This window comes from Lagopus muta, chromosome 4 (assembly GCF_023343835.1).
Source record: "Lagopus muta isolate bLagMut1 chromosome 4, bLagMut1 primary, whole genome shotgun sequence".
Lineage (NCBI taxonomy): Eukaryota > Metazoa > Chordata > Aves > Galliformes > Phasianidae > Lagopus > Lagopus muta.
In genome coordinates this window covers 49948763-49968506 of record NC_064436.1, presented here as the reverse complement: position 1 = coordinate 49968506, position 19744 = coordinate 49948763, and the positions used below count along the sequence as shown (strand labels likewise).

Below are 19744 nucleotides of genomic sequence, written 5' to 3'. Positions count from 1 at the left end.
TAATCAGTGAGAAAATGTCCTTTAGAACCATCCATTTTACCTCCATCTTGTTACAATTCTGCTGTGAGTCACAACCTCTACTTTGGTGCATTGATTTATTTAAGCCTATCCTCGAGAGAGTCATGTAAGACCTTAGATGCCTCCACTTATCCTGATCTCTTTCTTCACAGAATCATAGAATCATAGAATCACAAGGTTGGAAATGACCTATAAGACCATCTAGTCCAACCGTCTCCTCATCACCATTGCCACCACAAGCACTAAACCACATCACGCAGCACGTCATCCAGACACCTCTTGAACACTGCCAGGGATGGCGACTCCACCACCTCCCTGGCAGCCATTCCAGTGCCTGACCACTGTGTGAGAGAAACAGTTCTTCCTTATGTCCAACCCAAACCTCCTCTGATACAACTTGTGGCCATTGCCCCGTGTCCTGCTCGTTGCCTGGGAGAAGAGGCCAAATCCCTCTTCACCACAACCTCCCTTCAGGAGGTTGTAGATTGCAATGAGGTCTCCCCTGAGCCTCCTCTTCTCCAGACTGAACAATCCCAGCTCCCTCAGCCGCTCCTCATAAGACTTGTGCTCCAGACCCCTCACCAGTTTCGTTGCCCTTCTCTGGACACGCTCCAGGGCCTCAATGTCTTTCCTGTAGTGAGGAGCCCAAAACTGAACGCAGTACTCGAGGTGTGGCCTCACCAGTGCTGAGTACAGGGGATGATCACCTCCCTGCTCCTGCTGGCCACACTATTCCTAATGCAGGCCAGGATGCCGTTGGCCCTCTTGGCCACCTGAGCACACTGTCGGCTCATGTTCAGCCAAGCATCAACCAACACCCCCAGGTCCTTCTCTTCTTCACACTCATCCAGCCACTCATCCCCGAGCCTGTAACACTGCATGGGGTTGTTGTGCCCAAAGTGCAGGACCTGGCAGTTGGCCTTGTTGAACCTCATCCCATTCACCTCAGCCCAGCGATCCAGCCTGTCTAAATCCCTCTGAAGGGCCTCCCTGCCCTCAGGCAGATCAACACCACCTCCCAGCTTGGTGTCATCTGCAAACTTGCTGAGGGTGCACTCAATCCCCTCATCTAGGTCATCAATAAAGATATTCCCTTCAATGTATCACAAAGCCTTTTTGAGAAATAGCTATACAACAGTTATTTTACTAATATAGAGTTAAGATTTGGTGCTAGATACGGTATGATAGACAGTTTTGGCAGCATCCTATATTAGTTACCCAAAATTCAAGAAAACATTCCTTCTAGCAGGTCCTAGCAGAGCAAAGAACAGCCAGCATGAGAAAATTAGCCATCTTGCAAAGTTTTTGTAGCATTGACTATGTTCTTGAAAAGCAGCCAGCACTCCATCCCATCTACCTGTGAATGTTCTGCAGTTATTATACTCTTAATAACTCAAGACTGATGGATGAGTGTAAGGTTGGGCAGCTTTGTTTGGTAGCCTAAGGGAAGGAGAGGGAGGGAGGTAGGGGGGAGAACAAGTATCAGCAAATAGATTGTGCATCAGACAAATAAAGAGGGTTACACAATACACTGTATTTTAAAATAAGCAATCTCAAATGCTGTCATTACCAGTTGATGATGCTTAGAAGAATTCACCAGTTAGTGCTGCTATAATCCTACCAATAAATTAATTTGAAGAGAAACAAATAGGTCCAAATCATTGAGTCTGCTGGTGCTTAAAGGAGTGTCAAAAATGAAGAACAGTATTTTCAATATTTCATTTTCTAAAGTGAGATACTCCCTTCTAAAAAGAGATATTCTCCTCATTCCTGTCTCCCTTATTAGCTTGAACAACAGCTCAAGAGAATGGGAGATTTCAAACATAAGGTGAGTTTTTCACACTTTGAAGTCACTTTGCTGACAATTCATACGAACCTTTTCTTAATCGTTTAATTACATGATTTCAGCTCCATTAGAGGTACAGAGTAAAAAATTTAATCTTTGAAAATTTTAGGAGTGAGAAATGTTAGATTTAAATTTGGTAGAAATAGGCATTGCCCCTCCACTTGGTGAACTCTGTCAAAATTGTTAATGTTCATTTGAAATCAGTTATGAATTATTCTAGTAAATATCAATTAATTACCTTCTGCTCGTTGAAAATGACATAAAAGTGCTTTCTTTTTCACCTCTGGTCACCTCTAATTCATTCCTGCTTCCATTCCTTCTACTTGCAGAATCAACATCTGCCTCATTCTCTTATCACCAGTTAACAAGACATACCAGTAATCAAAATTTCTCTACTATTAATTTTTTTTTATTTTATTTATTTATTTTTTTACCTGAAGCATGAATTTTGCAACAGAGAATGTGTGGAAGAATTATGGGAATCATAATGATTTCAGATTTACATGTATGCAATCCAACAAACGTTAAGGACAAAGTATATGATCATGCATAATGTAGCTCATAGATCATCAGATTCATCAAACAACCCTCCAGCGAGAAAGTGAGCTGCAAGTCCTTTTGATGTTTGGGCTGGGCTCAGTGTTTCACATAATTAATAGACTTTTTTTCAAAACCAGAGAACAGAGTATTCATGCATTGATGAAGAACAGGCATACACAAGGGGTACTCAAACATACTCTTATTAAAATCTACATTAAATTGCCTGTTGACCTGAGTTGTGATCAGCGGGCTTTCAGTGTATGAGAATATCCATTTAAAGCCATTGGAGGAAAGCATTTTTTTGCAGAGTCTGAGGCTACTGTGTTGCCAGCCATACATGGCCACTATTGTCTAGGTGAGCCTCACAGCTCTTCAGATCCAATTCAGCCTCTTCATGTTGCAGCCACAGGAAAGGCCACTGAGAGCTGCAGAGTGAAGTCTGTGATCAGTCTTGATGCTCACGGCCACAGTCCTCTGAGATACAGCAATCTCTGTGGTAAGTAAATATTCACGTGGGAAGGAGACAGAACTTTTTTTAGAGCTCTGAATCTGCAGAATTAACTTTCTGAGAAGCTAAAGGCCACCAAAAACCACAGAACTTTCTGCTCCCACTATTTCACAGAATCACAGAATTATTGAGGTTGGAAAAGGCTAGTCAGACCATTTAGTCCGCTCGTCAATCCATCACCACCATGCCCACTAAGCATGTCCCTCAGAGCCACATCTACACATTTCTTGAACATCTCCAGGGACACTGACTCCACCACCTCCCTCTATTGCCTGTTCTAACACATTACCACTCTTTCCAAGAAGAAATTGTTTCTAGTAACCAACCTGGTATTATTTTACTTATCCTACTGCAGTTTTTCTCACTTAGAAGGTCCAAGAAGGGTTGTTCCAAGAAAGCATTGAAGCAGTATTTAGGATTGATCATTAATGGTGGTGATGGATTGATGGTTGGACAAGATAATCCTAGTGGTCTTTTCCCATTTTTATGATTCTGTGATTCTTTGACTGTGTAGGGGAGCCTACACAGAACAGAATACAGTGCCCATAGGAACTATTTGCAGTGCAAACTGCAAATCAACAATCTATGTTACAGTGCATCAGTCACACCAGCGTGAGAACTGGTTTTACTCATATTTTTTCCATCTAAGCAGTTTGGGAATAGAGAGCAAGACTTGCATTTACTTTATGGGGTGTGGATGCAGAAAGGTTTAGACAAAATGTTGTCAGAGTACTTACATAAGTGTCCTAAAATGAATCCAACTGCCTTCTGCTAAGTACCTAACTAAAGCCTCTGTGAAGCTTTGTTTAGAAGGCAGAGGTTCCTCAGTCCTAACACCATGTCTCTTTCATCCCTCATTACAATAATACTTAATATTATAGCACCAGGTAATCTAGTAATTACAGTTTTCCTTTTCAAATCTACTTGAGTTCACTGAAGCAGTTGGCATTAAATCAATCCTGAGATTTCTCAAAAGCAGACCAACTTGCTAAATATCCTTATGTGCAAATGCATTTACTCATATAAACAGTTTAAAACTAATTTCTGAAAAACATCATGTGAATTGTGTTGTGTCAAACTTGAAAGAAGTTTGACTGCCTCATCACTATACGCAGAGGATCCTGCTTGGGCAATAATACTATCATCCCTTTCTTTCTAAGGAGGCCTCTTTGACTTGACAAAACATGTGTTGTCAAATACATGACAGAGACAGATGATGCAGGAGATAGCAAGCAGTCACACAGTCTGCAATTCAGATCACTACCAAATACCCATGAGGCTTTTATTTTTATGCTATAGTTCTTGTGAATTTGTTTTCTCAATGCATTCATCATTACAGAAGTAGTTCATCAGTTACTACAGTGCCAAGGTGAAGAATATGAGGAAGAGTGTGCAGATAGGAAATGTCCTGCCATTTGTACACTAAGCCGCAGCTCTCCTGCTTGTCACACTCTAGGCTTGGTGCAAATTGAGATTTAAAAGAAATAGGAAGGATTAGGAAAAGGCATTGAAATCTTGTATTTGCAGGTTTCCTGCAGCCAGATTATACACATTAAAAATAATCATTTTGGTGTGGAATTACTTCTTAGAAGCTAAGTAGAACTCAGACTGTAAGAAAAGCAGCAAGCCAGAAAAGCCAGGGAAAGTATAGCATTTCTGAGAGCATATCTGCAGATTTCTGCTTGAGCTGCATAGTCAGGTTTGTCACAGAGGAGCTGCTTGGACCTACAGAGCAGATGTTAGGTCACACCATGACTGTTTTGTAACATCATTGCTGAGCCTTTCTGAATAATTTCACTTAGAATCATAGAATCATTAGGGTTGGAAAAGACCACTAAGATTATCTAGTCTGACCCATCCCCACATGCCCACTGACCGTGTCCCTCAGTGCCACATTCACACATTTCTTGTGCACCTCTAGGGATGGTGACTCCACCACCTCCCTGGGCAGCCTGTTCCTATGCCTCACCACTCTTTCTGAGAAAAAAATGTTTCCTAATGTCTAACCTGAACCACCCCCTGGCACAACTTGAAGCCATTACATCTCATCCTTGTGTCGACACTGTGACTATGAGCACTTGAACATATGTGTATTCCTAAACAAATCCAAATGACCAGATTGTCTTCTATGTGTGAGAGCATTTGTAGGTAGATATATGGGCTGCCCAGGGAGGTGGTGGAGTCTCCTTCTCTGGAGACGTTCAAGACCTGCCTGGATGCCTACCTGTGCTACCTGGTGTAGGGAACCTGCTTTGGCAGGGGGGTTGGACTCAATGATCCCTGGAGGTCCCTTCCAACCTCTACAATTCTGTGATTCTGTGATTCTGTGTGTTTCCTTGCTTCCCTCCTTATCCCTCTTATTCACATTTAACAAATCTCCAGTACTATGGACATAAAATCGTGAGGATAACCTGACACTTGTAATCTCTTGATGTTTTTTTGTTGTTTTTTTTATTTAATTATTTATTTACAGTGTATCTTTTTACCTAGATTCCTTTGAAAATCATAGCTCATCTGGGACAAGGGTGACTCCATGTATGTGAGTATATAGTGAACATTGCTGAACTTGTTGGAGATCTTTAACGTTATCAAAATACGACTAATAATAATTAATATTTACTTGTCATATAGCCTTTCCAGTGAAGAACTAAAATCAAAATTACAACCCTTCTGGGAGTATGCCAAAGCCGAAGGAATAGCTAGAAATGCACTATTCTGTAATCAGGTCAACTTACCTCATAGCACTTGCTGTAAAAATATGAATTACATTATGTTCCTTTGGCATTTCTGTGGTTGCCAATTTTTTTTACACTCAAACATTGTAAAGAACCTCGCAAACAATTTGGATGAATTCATAGCTTGCAGTAAGAATGGCTGTATCAACAGAGCAAGCCTGTGCCATAGCAAACTCCTCTGCGTTGGTCCTGGCTGCATCCCAGCAGTACCACAAGGCAAGGTCTGGGGGTCACCAACTCCTGCCTGTGGGAAACCCACAAAGCAAATAGAAAGGGAAATACTGCAGAGCACAGCCCGTCAGCAGTAGATGACACGCAGTTGCAGGCACTTGGTCCCTCAGGAGCAGGATTAACCAAATCCATGGTTCTTGGGACAATGATGGGCTTCAGGTTTAGTAGAGAAAGTGCTGGTGACAGGTATAATGGAATCATAGTTTAAGTATAGGAGAACTACATGTGCTTTTTTTTTTTCTTTCCTTTTTTCTTCTTTTTTTTTTTTTCTATATCAGTATGTAAATGGGAAGTCCAGACTGCTCTTATAGTTTAATTTCTTTAAATGGATGGAGATCCCAAAACTTTTTATTTCTTCTGCTGCTGCACATACACCTTTGCACATATGACTTTGGATCCTCGGTGCCTATTGAAATTCAGGTCATATATATTTGGTAGGTATGTTTGGGCCTAATTTTCAGTTATCTTTTAAAAAATGAATCTTAGTAGCAGTCTTCAGAAGTAGAAAAGTAGTGAGAAGTTTCTACTGTCATGCATGTTCTCACTTTACAGCCAATCTGAAATCAGTAAGTTCAAATAAATCAGTGCTCAAGGATGTTGCTGTCTGCTTTGGGCTTAGGGAGTCATGCCCAAGCTTGTGAGTGTGTGTCCAGGTGCCTAATGACCAATGTATTCCTTAGATGTTTAAATATTATCACTTAAAGGACCTGCATCCATCCCTGGGCAGAAACACAGTAAAAAAAAAGCCAACTCGGATTTTTGTACCTATCAAAGTAGACAAAAACTTCCACTTGGGATCCTTCTCAGCACTGCTGCAAGGTACAGAGTGGGGTGGATAGGACGTAAGGGTACCCAACATCAGCTGGGATTGACTCCTACAGCCAAACAGGGCCACAGCTCTCAGGCTGCTCAGGACATGCACAGAATAAAACCTGCAGCAGCATGAGCCCAGGAGAGCTCTGCTGTTTCCAAACACGCTGCAACAGCTGCAGATGCTGCCCAGACATAGCACAGCACCCATGTTGCTCCCTTAACACATGATACAGACCCTGCTGCTTCTTGAAGCTGCCCACGTGCTTGTACAGACCTGTACTTTGCAAATGCTCACACACAGTATGTGCGTGAATTATTCCCAGGTATCTGTAAAATTTACTTTTGAAAACTGTAGAATAATGGCCTGACAACAAGCTGGTCATATTTTCCATGGTTCACTTACCTCAAACAGTCTGAAGGATCAGCAAATGTTGTGTATTAACCTATTGTTGAGCCATCCTTGGTTAAGAAATCAGGTCTTCCTTAAATTTTATCAGGGAGAGGTCAGGTCTCCACACAGCATTTCTGCTACTTTCCTGAGCTATGGAAGGACCAACACCAGCAAAGATGAACAACACTTGAGTATTGCTGCCTATGATACAATCAACGGAGCCCCACAGCGCTGATGTTTGGATCATTTGGTGCCCAGTTATGCCCTCCCTGAGTTCACAAGAGTTTGTGATGGGGCATGTTCAGGCTTCCAGTGTATTAGAAATAATGCTAATGATATTATATGTTTTGCCTGCATTTCAGTCTGGTGCTTAGAAAATAAACATCTTGGCTTTGCCTCAGTGTTTATCTTCGATAAATACCTCAGCTTTGCCTCCACAATTATCTCTTCACAGCAGACAATTATCCAGCAGCAACATATAATTCCATTAACATTACCGTTTAAAATATATCCTCTCTGTGCCACAGAGAAAGGAGCCATCTGTGGGAAATGTCAGGGGCCCCACGTATTTTTGGAATTAAAATTAAATCATTTGGGCTATTTTTTAATCCTCCTAGTTTTTGTTTTCCTATTTCTTGTTTTGCAAAATACATGTTCTCTGTAGCTTATGAGAAGACTGCAAGTGGAGAAACTTGGAAGGTGCCCAGGGAAAGCATATTTCAGGGCAATCGCGTGCCAAGGACCATGCAGGGGATAACTGATAAAGGTCCAACATATCATCTGAACCTGCTTTGAACCGACAATAGAACTTAAGGAGCAGGTAGATATTGGGCTTTTTTGTAACTCTGAAGGAAGAGCTGTGAGAACCTTCTAGTGATAGCTGTTAAACATTAACATCATGTTGACATTTAAATCAGATTGCACATAAGCCAGCAAGACACCTTGAAGTTAACAAGCTGTTTAAAGAAAAAAAAAACTCTCAGTAATTTGGGAGTAGTGTAGGAGCACTGTGGGAGGGGCCAGACCAGAAACATATTGCCCTGTGCAAACAGCATCTGGAAGGTAACAGCCCCTGTTATGCACAAGTCCTTTTGTCCTCTGCATGCTGCACTGAGCCAACCAGGCAGTTAGCACTTAGCAAATATGCAGTAGTGCAAATTAAATGGGACAGGATCTGTTCTCATGTACATCAGTATAAGTCTAGAGGAACTCTATTGAATTTGCAGAAGTAAATGAGATCAGAACCTGGCTCATTGGGTTAATGGCCAGTTAAATGCTGGCAAAGATCTCAAACAGTAGGATCTCTCTGAGGGAAAAAGTTGCAGTGATGAGACGTGACTGAAGAGGAATGCACTGTGGCAGAACTGGGCAAAAAGAGTCCAGGTGTGGATGGAAACAATACATGGAGTCTGCGGAGAAATCCTCTGTAGCAAAATCCAGCAAAGGACACAGGTTTCTACGGGTTAAAAAAAGAAGGTGGAAGGAAAGGAAGAGAAGGGTAACTTGAGCTGTTTGAGAACCTTGCAACCTAGCTTGCCATTTCCCACACTCATGCAGTATCTTGCTGTTGGATCTCAGCATTTCTGAGTTTCTGCGCAGCTCAAAGTCACCATTATTTCATCTGTCCTGAACCCACTATGGCTGTGCGACATCCCAGCATGAAGGTCTCCTGAGAGAGCTTCATACAAGGCACCACAAACCTTGTGCCTTCTGAGGACACCCAATATTTCCTGAAATAACAAGTAGCACACTTTAATCAGCCTTTGGGAACCAATGTGGATGGCACAAGCCTACAGGAGCAGCATCTCCCAAAGCAAAGACCCATCTCTGCCCTCATCCGTCATCAGCCACCACTGTTTTTATACTGCTAAAGTGTGGTTCTGGGAAGGTGAGGGTAGAGGCTGCTCAGTAGCCTCAGTTATGGCAGGACCAGGAGTTTCATGTGGTTCTATAGAAAGGCTCCCTGCAGGATCATCTCTAGAGATGTTCTCTACCTCCTCCAGCAGCAGTGAGACAAATGACAGTGTCAGTTGGGTTGAAGTAAGTGTACAGGCCACTAGCATGACTGAACAGGCCTGGCAAATTTGGCACTTGCTCGTTAGGATATACGAGCCACAGGCTTCCTCCATAGCCCTCTTATCTCCACGAAGCAGACAAAATTGAAGTAAATCTAAGAAATGTGACTTAGCTCCGTGGTTCAGGAGCTCAGGTGGGACAGAATAATCTTTGCTCCTGTTCCTCTTATGTATTTCATCTAGTGTGAAATGCATGAATAGCCCTGAGAGTAGGGACAGAAGTAAAATCACGCAAACTGGTGGAGTGGTCAATAATGAAGAAATCAGGTCCATGAAAAGGAACAATTGACATTCTTGGCAAGCTGCACACAAGGAAACAATTTTTAATATGAACTTCAGGACAGCCAAAAGTAAAATTATGCATGAGGGCACAGATTTTGAAGGGCAACAACACAGGTTCAAGGAGATGTCAGAAGCAGTGACTCTGCAGAGTGGCCAAAACAGAAAACTAAACAAAAGGAGATTTTAGTGAAAGTGCTAGAGGAATCCTTGTGTGGGAACTCTGGATGTTGAGGACAAACTCCTTAACTGGTCATGTTTTAAAAGTGTCCTGGCCTCAGGTGTACAGCACAAGAAGAACATTAATAGATTAATGGACTTCAGAAAAGAATTCCCATAAATGACTGAAGATTGGAAAATGTATTTCACAGCAAGAGTTTCCAAAAGCTGAAGATCTCCTCTAGAGCAAAGAGAAGGGCTCAGACAGGTGCAATATGGGACAATCTGCATTTCAAGCAAAACTTTGGAACTGAGCTCTTACACACATCTATCTAGACAACCTGCCTTGGAAATAAAGCAAGCTGTTTCAACAGAGAGCAGAAATTAACTGCTGGAACAATTTAGTTGGAGTGGAAGTAGATTCTTGTCACTGGAAGTGGTTAAAATAAACTTGGCAGTTTTACTCAAAGAAAAGCAATAATCTGAACAGGAATTATTGTAGGGAAGCCCTTGGGTCTGTTTTGTAGAGAAGGTCATGCAAAATGTTTCATTCCAGCCATCAGTCATTGAAAACAAGCTCAACCTGTGACCTGTTTCCCCTCTATCCTCCATTTCTCATCACAAGACCTGTGAGAAATAGAAGGGAAATGAAGCATCTCCAGCACTGCCTTTCCCCTTCCTGGGATGGAAAACCCCAGGAACTATAAAAGGAGGAGAGAGAAATGGGCAAGAAGTCTAAACTGCAGGAACTGAGCTTGGAAATTCAGGAATTAATAGCATATTTCTTGGAGTTGCATAACTAATTATTGAGCAAGAGAAGAGAGCAGATGTGGGCTCATAGGATGTAGGATAAATTCATTAGAAATGAGGAGTCTGATGGCCAGCTGGAAACTTCTTAGTCTCTGGAGGCCAGAGAGAGCTCTTGCAGAAGAGGGTATCATTCTCTGTCCACCTAAAAATCTAGCAACGCTTACTGCCTGCCTTTCTCTCTTACATACACAAGAGAAAGAAATAAAGGAAGAAAGGAAGAAAGGAAGAAAGGAAGAAAGGAACAGCCCTTTTTGAAATGTCTCATGGTACTAAGATTATTCCCAGGGTTTGAGGAGTGCTGATTTTTCTCCATTTCTGGAATGATGAGTACTGTGCAAGATCCAAACCCTACAAGGCATTCAGTGGCCCCTCAGACAGCCTTCCTGAGCATGTTATCTCATGCCTTTGTGAGTGTATCCACTAAGGATGCTGCAATGACCTCTCTTGGCAAGCCATCCATGTGTCAAATTACAGGCATGTCTTTTTTCACAAGCTGCTCTTTACATAGTGTCTGCCAGGAGACCCAAAAGAGAAATCGGCTCAAAAAGCTTTGTTGCTAATTGTCTGAAAGTTAAAGTCAGAATGTTACCTATCTGGAAAAAAAAATCCTCTACTCACTTTTTTAGTGTTAACATATCATCGGTATAACAGTTCAGCCAGAAAATTTGTCAAAGAGCCAGACCAGATTAAACATAAAATATTTGATCTCTGAGTACTCAAATCTCCTGCTCCTCTAAAGAATAGCACTTAGTTAGAGTCATCTTAAGTGCATTAGCCTCCCTTGACAACAATTGTATAAATCCCATCACAAAATTAGGATACAATCCTATGATGCTTACACAAACTGAAAGCTCATGCCAATATTTACTTCTCTGACTTCTCTGCTGTTTATCCTGGGCAGAAGATGTATTTCAGCTATCTGAATGTGAACTCCAGGCTTTCTCATAGTGTTCCTTTCAGCATCCCCACCCTGACCTGAAGGAAGTACTCGTACTATCTTTAGGACGCAGTACAAGTCATGATAGTGGTGCAACATGCAGCTCCACCTACCTGTGACTGGACAGGTAGATAAGGAATCTAGCCCATGCTCCCATCTGAATAAAGAAAAGCTCCCTAATAGGAAGGATAATGAAGCACTGGAACAGGTTGCCTCAGGCACTGGTGGAGTCTCCATCTAGTCTTTAAGAACTGGTTAGACAAGCATTTGTCAGGAGCAATATATGTGCAGTTCATTTTGCCTTCCAACCCCATTTTTCTAGATTCAGAATCAAGTTCTGACCCTGAACAACTATAATGAGCATTTTGTCTGTTCCCTGTGTCCTGGGAAGCTAACAAGACTGTACAGCCCTTATCTACTATTGTCCTGCCACTGGAGTCATTGGTCTTGATGGGCATTTGGATCATCAAATCCGAAGGCAAACAGCAGCTTCCAGACTTTTATAACTCGCATTATTTTTAGGCCGTTGCACAGTCCTCATGATTGATCTGCGTGCAGTGCAGTGTCTGCTGTAAACCCTGAGGGAGGGCAGAGAGGGGGTTCATGAAGACATAATTTCCAAGGGTGATAAGCTTGCATCTGTTTTGAGCTGTAAAATGGCACTCGTTGTGAAATGCTCTCAGAGCATACCTTTTAAATGCCAAGCAAGCACAAGACCAAAAGCACATAAAGAAATAATTGAAAGGCTCTGGAGGGAAGCCAAGAGGACGTGGCTGATGTTTCACCTAACCTCACCCCCTCGCTCGCTCTCACCCGGCAGCCCTGCCTGTATGACGTGAGCCTCGGAGCTGCAGCAGGCAGCTGCTGCTTGACTGTGCACACTGTCTGAGCCACTGGCAGCAGGACAAGAAAAACAAAGAGGCTAAAAACATAAAACAGAGAGAGATTAGGAACTGTGTGGCCGGGAGTACTCTCCTTTCGCAAGGGTGCCTGAGCCAGGCCCAGAAGGCCCAGCTTGGACCTCTGCCAGCCGTGCACCACAGCGCCTGCTCCAGCAGGTCCCCTTGTCCTGGCAGGGGAGGCCCAGCTTGGAGGTATCTGCAGTGCCTCCTGGCCCCATGTTTGGTGGTTCAGCCCTGTCAGGCTAGAGTTAACAGGAAGAACTTGCCATCGGATTTGCCAGCCTTTTTCCTTTTGAATAAACCGCTCTGATTCCCCAGCCTCCAGCCGCTTGGCCTTTATATGCACACAGTCATTTACCTCCTCTTCGCACCCCCCACATACCTTTCCTTTGCACAGGACAGTTTGTTCTTCAATAATCTGTATTAAAACTAATTATCCCATGTTCTTTTAATGACTTGCAGTTGTGTGCTTACTGTGTAAGTTATTACCACGAACAAAGGATGACAAGGACACAAGAACTGCAGAGCCTGACCTGTCAGTGCTGCTAGCATGCTGTTTCCATGTAACCTGGAGAGGTCACATGAAAAACCAAGCTGACAAACCTGACATACTAAGAGAAGCCGAGCAATCCTGTATACCGAAATTTGGGCTCAGTGGAGGTGAACAGTGTTAATTATTGATTGATCATATTCAGTTCAGGTAAAGTTTTTAGGACTGACCTTTTATTTGGCCTTAGAATATAAACTGTGCTAATGGGACAGTGAAGCCACAAAGCTTTACAATGGATTTGGAAAAATTCTTCTTGTTAACATCAGCCTAAGTGACAAAAGTATTCCAGATCCTGAAAAGAAACGAAAAGAAACAAGTCATAATTTTTTACTAGGTGCTGTCCAAAAGCCTGGAGTTCCAGTCATAAATCAGCAGAACCATGGTCTCCTGACACAAGCAGTAGCAGAGCAGCAAAGCTGTTGCTGAATGGCAGTGAAACAGAAGCAAATATCAGAGACTGGGAGAGGGCTGAAAGCAAGTGTGATTCTCCTTGCTAAGAATGTGAGAGCCAACAAGGAAGAAAAGACCTAAAAATGAATGCACAGTTTGGCCAAAACCAGACACAAAATCAAAATCAACTGGATTTTAGAAGATTTGGTTTTGATTGTTTATTTGTTTACTAGACTTTTTTTTTTTTATCTGGCTGTTTTTCATTTTGGTTAGTTTCATTTTGAGGCCAAAGTGATGAAACACAACAAGAAAGGAAGTTCTTGTGGTTTTTCAAAGCCTTCCAGAAACAGAGTAATGGAAAACCAATAACAAGCAGGAAGGACTGGAAAGTGTGTGAGATCTCTCCTACACAATTTGTTGAGTTCACAGAATAGTTAAGGTTGGAAGGTGCCATGCAGAATATTTCTTGAGGCTGTGCAGCCTAGCACAGGGATAGGAAGACATGGTAAACTCAGTGAGTACCAAAATTGGATTACCTTTGGAAGTGTACTGCTCCATTTATTCCCCTTCCATTCCAACCACCCCTTTATGAAGATCTTTTCAAAGATCTTTAGTCTTAGTCCTCCATCAGCCACAGGACTCACTTCATATATGGCCAGCAATGGCTGGTGATGAGTTCCTATGCTCTCTTCCCTGGGGAGGTCATGCACTTCCTGAACTTAATTAACACTGGTCAGAGATTGCATTCGCAATGTGCAAGTTTGGGCCAAATTCCCAAACACTGTAGAACTTTTTTTTTCTTCCTCTTCTCAGCAAAAACTTGTGAGCCCTAGGGAAGGTGCATAGCCTAGCTCTAGCTGGTGTCTTATTTAAGTTGTTTCTCTTTACATAGTAACTCCTATTGCAAAAATATGCATGTGTCTATCATTCCATTCATCTAGTTACATTTCAAGTTTGTTTTACAGACTAGTCCAGACAGACTTCTGAACATAGTTAAAATTATTCTCATCCAACCATTGTGCACAAACATAAAGAAAAGTGAATTAACTCTGAACATTGAGCAGGCGAGGTCCAATCGGGTACACTCAGTGCAGCATTCTGTCGTACTTGTCATCTGAAAAGATGAAAAATGTTCAGGAACTCACATTTGTCCCATGTGCAGACAGTTACAAAAGAAGCAGGACATCAGGGAAGGGCAGCACGTAGGAACTGAATTACACCCTCAGAAGGAAGTTTCATACTTTAGCCCATGCAATTTGTGGAAGTGTTTTGAGTAAAGAAAGAAAATGACTTCCCCCCCCCCCCCCCCAATCTGCAGCTGAAATCTTTGTTTCACTGAGCATGCAAATTCCTTCTGCCTTTGACACGGTGAGTAGCTGCCATTGCTCAGTTATGTGAGTCCTTTGTGGTCTGTAATGCTTGTTCATGACCTCCTGTAAGCAGAGAAGTGGGAAAAGCTCCCACCTTCTTTCACAAGGGGACTGATTTGGCCAAGGTTCTAAATCTCGGACAGAGCTCAATCTATAAAGTAATGGCTAAAAGATTAACTGTCTTTTTCTGTAATTATTGATTATTGATGAACTAGATCTTCAGTTGACTGAAGTCAGCCTGCCTTCAAATCTTTCAGGGAATGTTTGCCACTTTGTCCCATCTCTGAGTTTAACGTATGTGTCAGAAAGACTAGTTTCTGGAATTGTGCAGAAAAGCATTTAATGACCTCCCCATCCTTGTCAGTTCCCCCGCAATCAGCAAAGAACACGTGGGATTGTGTCCATCATGGTGAGGACCTATACAGGATGAGTTCGGCTGGAATGGATGCAGGGGCCAGAGAGAGGGCACAGGGGGCTCAGGAGGTCCCCCTGGACATTAGGGAGTTCTCATCTTACCACCTACACAGAGCTATTACACACAGTGGTGACATGCTTGTGGGTCACACTGAAACCGCCTTTCAAGCTGGTGTACACAGAAAAGTTTCTTTTGTACACTGAACTAATGCGGATAAAACAGCAGCACAGGATAAATCGCACTTCACTTTAAAATAAATCTGAGATGACAGTGTTAATTCATCTTCCATTGTAACCATCTTGTAAAGATTTCTTGAGGCTGTTCACTGAATTTAGTATGTTTCCAATATTTTCAGTCAAATCAAGACTGCATGTCACTGCAGAAACTATTAGTCAGAAAAAAATAATAATTCCTTTTTTTTCTTCCTCTTTTTTTTCCCACTCTACGTTCTAATTTACCGACCACTGTACAATTGAACCCTCAGTCCCCCATGAGTGATTACAGAGTATTTCTCAAAGACGTGACAGTGAAATTACTGGCAATTTTTAATGAAAGCAACTGAATATGTTTCACCTTTTAACCAGCTGTTTGTTTCTTTTAGACTACTTGTTCAACTGAAATATTCAGCAAACACTATTAAAGGAAATGGTTCCTAAAAGTTCAACACTTCTTCCTATCTGCTCTGGATGGAAAAACTCAAGAACATAATTTCTGAGACCACCCAAATTCAGAGGAGAAGAAAAGGCAGAGTGGAATTGTCAACTTTCTTGTGACTTTATATTGTAAGTTTTATTCATGATACAGAGAATCCAGACATCTGAGAAGTTCACTGTTCTCTCTCGGGAAAACAATAACCACACAAAGTTGTACTATAGAGTAATGTGTTTTCAAGTTCCTAAGCAAATTTGAATCCTGTATTTCTTCCTATTTTGGGGATTTGATGATCTTCCAGAAGCGTAAGGATACATGTCTTTTTTTCTGCAAATAATCTCATAGAATCGTAGAATCACCAAGGTTGGAAAAGACCTCCAAGATCATCCAGTCCAACAGTCCACAATGTATGATTTTCTTTTTAGCTACAAGTAGGCATTTGTTTCAGCTCTTTTTCATTCCAATTCAGTGTATTAGAAATGTTCTGCATGGGAAAACAACTAGTTAAAACATGTATTTAATTCTATTCAGTAAAGCACTCCCATTTTCTATCACCTGCTTCCAAATGATACTGGACATTTTACTTTAATGAAGAACATCCTGTCTTTATCAAGTCAAACTCCAGGCACATGTTTGGTGGAAAAGATAAATAGAAATTAAAGAGGAAGGACTTTGTGCAAAGGAACCACAATTTATCAGTGTAAAACCTACAGTAAATTAAAGCAATATTCTCTGAGGCATTTTAGCTAACAGAGGAACTTCCACACCATTTTGCTGTGTTAAGATACACTCCTCATGATGACTGCATCCACATGTACTTGCACTTGTTCAAATGAACTGTTCTGGACAGCCATGTCCTCAGGCAAAGTTCATCATTTTCTCCCCAACCTTACAAGCATTTAGTGGCATATTTACAGAAGAGAAAGGAATGCAAAGTGCCAGCATGTGAGTACCTGTGAAACTCCAGGGGTTACATGGCTGTGCTTTCCAAAAAGGCGGATATTTTGCGTTTTTAGATTCACTGGTATACACCTCAGCTGGGACAGAAAATTCAAAAGCCCAGGCACAAGAAAGGAACGAGGGGTGGTTTTTTACAACATAGACCCAAGTAGTCAAAAAGCAGCCAAGGTCAGAGCACCCCATTCCTTTTCAAGGAGAGGAGGTAGCAGGAACTGTGACCCTGCCCTTTCTGAGACTTTGTCCTTTCTGTAGCTTCATGGCTGACACAGAAAATGTAGACGAGAGAAATTTTTCCAGCCCCACAGATTTTAAGTGGGTGGAACATCAAGATACACACAGAAGGTGGATAGATAGTGACAGCACAAGAGTTGTACGTACAACACCAATCTTAAATGGTATTATTTGTAAGAAATCCACAGGAAACTCTTAGAGGTCTTGAACCACAAAGGTGCCTGGCCCTGCTGCTGAGTTGGCTGGTGCCTCCTCACTGCTGCAGAAATGAACCACTGGGCACCTGCATGGCCACTCCCAACAGACTTGCTTTGACAGCAGACTGAAATTGAACACAGCATGTGCCCACAGTTTTTCCCCTGCACCTGCAAATTGCTCTGAGATGTGCTACAAAAAGCACTCAGAAAACCAGTTGACTGATGTACGGATAAGCACCATAGAGTGCCATAAACTCTGTGTGTTTTGAAAGACATCTGTGGCCGGATTGAGGTGGCCTCCACCCAGCCTCAGAGCTGAGAGCAGGAGGGAGACAACCCTTCCCTTCTGTCAACATGGGGACCCCTCCACCAGTATGGGCCAAAGGAGCACTTCCTTAGGCTTCAGGAACTCTGGTGAGATCAAGCATCACTTGGAACACTGAATTTTGCAATTCTCATAATCGTCTCACCTCATAATCGTAGCATTTGATAGCAGTGCTGTTCCCAGCCCATCAGTTCATATAACCTTTAATTGCCACATAACAAACATTTTTTTGCAGTACCAAATCAAGCAAAGAATTTATTTTCTGTCATTTGTGATGTCTGGCTTGGAAAAGTTTTTGTTTTTTTTTTTTAATTTTTAATTCTGGCTAATGAAGAAAATAATCAGCCTCTGAAACTCAGTCAGGATGCTTTGTTTCAACAAAATCTTTTAGCTAATTAAAGTATTTCAGCTATATTTCAGAGTTTAAGTACCTCAAATGTTTTGAATGTTTTAAATATTGCTAAAAGTGCATACTAGGAAATAAAAGTGTGCTGAACAAAAAGTACTGAAAAAATCAGTGACAATTCCATGTTTAACAAACGACTTTATTAAGCAGTTTACTGAATACTTTTGGTTTTCAGGAAATGTGTAGATGTGGCACTGAGGGACATGGTTTAGTGGACATGGATGATGAGTTGATGACTGGACTTGGTGATCTTTTCCAACCTTAATGATTCTATGATTCTGTATTACCCAAAGAATTCCACTACATTTCCATGGATTTGTGAACTGACCCAGTATTGTTACAGAAGCTTTCTCCATTTAAACAAAGTTGATTTCTTAGGTTTCATGAAGCTCTGCATTACCTCCTTCAGCCACACTGAATGGAAACTCCACAGAGTGAAGCAGGAAAGTTTGAGATAATAATGGAAAAAATCATCTTGGATGTCTTTGTTTTGTCTCTCACTTCTTTGCTTTTGCTTCATGGGAAAAGATTTTTGTGGGAGCTACTCTAAAATGTTCTGGTTCAGAGAAGTTCAGGGATCTATTTTGTTTCAGCTGCTGAATACTGCAATTCCTGTCTTATTATTCTAATCTGAAATTAATTGAGTAATTTGAAGTTACTCTCGTAACACTGAACTGGGAGCTGAAGTTATGCAGCTCATAATAATATCAACCTTTTGTAAACCCGAAGCTGTCTTTCACATTCATAATGGAAATAGGGAGCTTCTTAAACAGTCAATCTTATTTCACAGATAACAGAGTAAATGTGAGGTAGAAAAAACACTGGATATAAAAACTGTAATTGAAAGAAGAACTAAGCCCCACATTTTCAACAGCAAAACTAAACAAGCACATTAAAAATTGTATATTCTGCTAGGAGTATTACAATGAAAGCAGTCATCTTACTTTAAACAGTAAGATTTTATAGAGTAAGCACAGGAACTGTAGTATTATAACTGTTTTCTTACTTTCTGCAACCTTTCTTTCTAGCAGATGCTCTTTGGAATCTCATTGTCTTGGCTATAAATGCAGAAAAAGATAAAGCAATTGGAGAAAAGTGATTAGATGTAAAACAATGGTTAAAGAGTTGAAGAAGAGTAAAATTCCAATTTGCAAAAGCTGAACAGGGAAAAAAAAGAAAGCAAGCATATTGCTGTGACCACATCATGTCAAGACTAGGAGAGCTATTCTGAGCTATGACATTACTTCCGTGAAGAAGAGACTTTATCCTTCATCTGCAGGGGGGAAAAAACGAATTGAAGAAATCTCAAGTTACAGTGTACCTTGCTAAGTGCACCAGTGCTTTTGCAAAATATATGTAAAAATATTCCATCTGCTGGGCTGCATGCCGACACTTCTTGTCTTCTAGGAATCAGTCTCTCCACTCAGTCAGGACGACTGTGTGTTTTGCCCCTTACTCCATCAAGTAAATCAAAGGGAAATCACCACAGTAGGAGATAATTTTCATTTGAGTTAACTGGAGTGCTAGCCAAATGTAGAAAAATCATCGCCTCTCAAAGGCTCAGACATACCATCTTTTCTAGCAATGTTTCCCCAGATCAAGCTTATTAACTCATTATAATGAAGTATTTTAAACAGCTTAATACCACCTGAACTCTTTTAGAAATTGTTTGATGTACTCTCATGCTGGTTTGGTTTGGTTCAATTTGGTTTACTTTGGGTTGTGGAAGTTTTTCTCTGCTGATTTTTATGATGAAAGGCATGTATCTGATCTTAGTTCCGTGTTGTGGTACTGGAGATTTGACCACTGAGCAGTTCTCATACAGAAGAGATAATTATTGAGCACACAGCCATGAAAAAAATGAGCCAGGGAAGCATGGTTATTATGTGTATAAGATGAGAACACAATTTGAGAAGATTTGAGAATATGTATTTTTGAAAATTGGATATAGCAAGACCAACTGCTGCTTTCTCTCATGTTAGTACATCAGGCAAGTATACAGGAA

At 41.4% G+C, this 19744-nt stretch overlaps 1 long non-coding RNA gene across 1 annotated transcript in view; it reads left to right on the top strand.

Moving 5' to 3' along the window:
• LOC125691566 (uncharacterized) overlaps window positions 1-19373 on the top strand; it is a 32481-nt gene extending 13108 nt beyond the window's left edge. The window contains exons 5-7 of the long non-coding RNA XR_007376169.1: window positions 1805-5447; window positions 15571-15751; window positions 18771-19373. This is a non-coding gene — a long non-coding RNA (uncharacterized LOC125691566). The remainder of the gene's footprint in view (window positions 1-1804; window positions 5448-15570; window positions 15752-18770) is intronic.
• The last annotated feature ends 371 nt before the right edge of the window (window positions 19374-19744 follow it).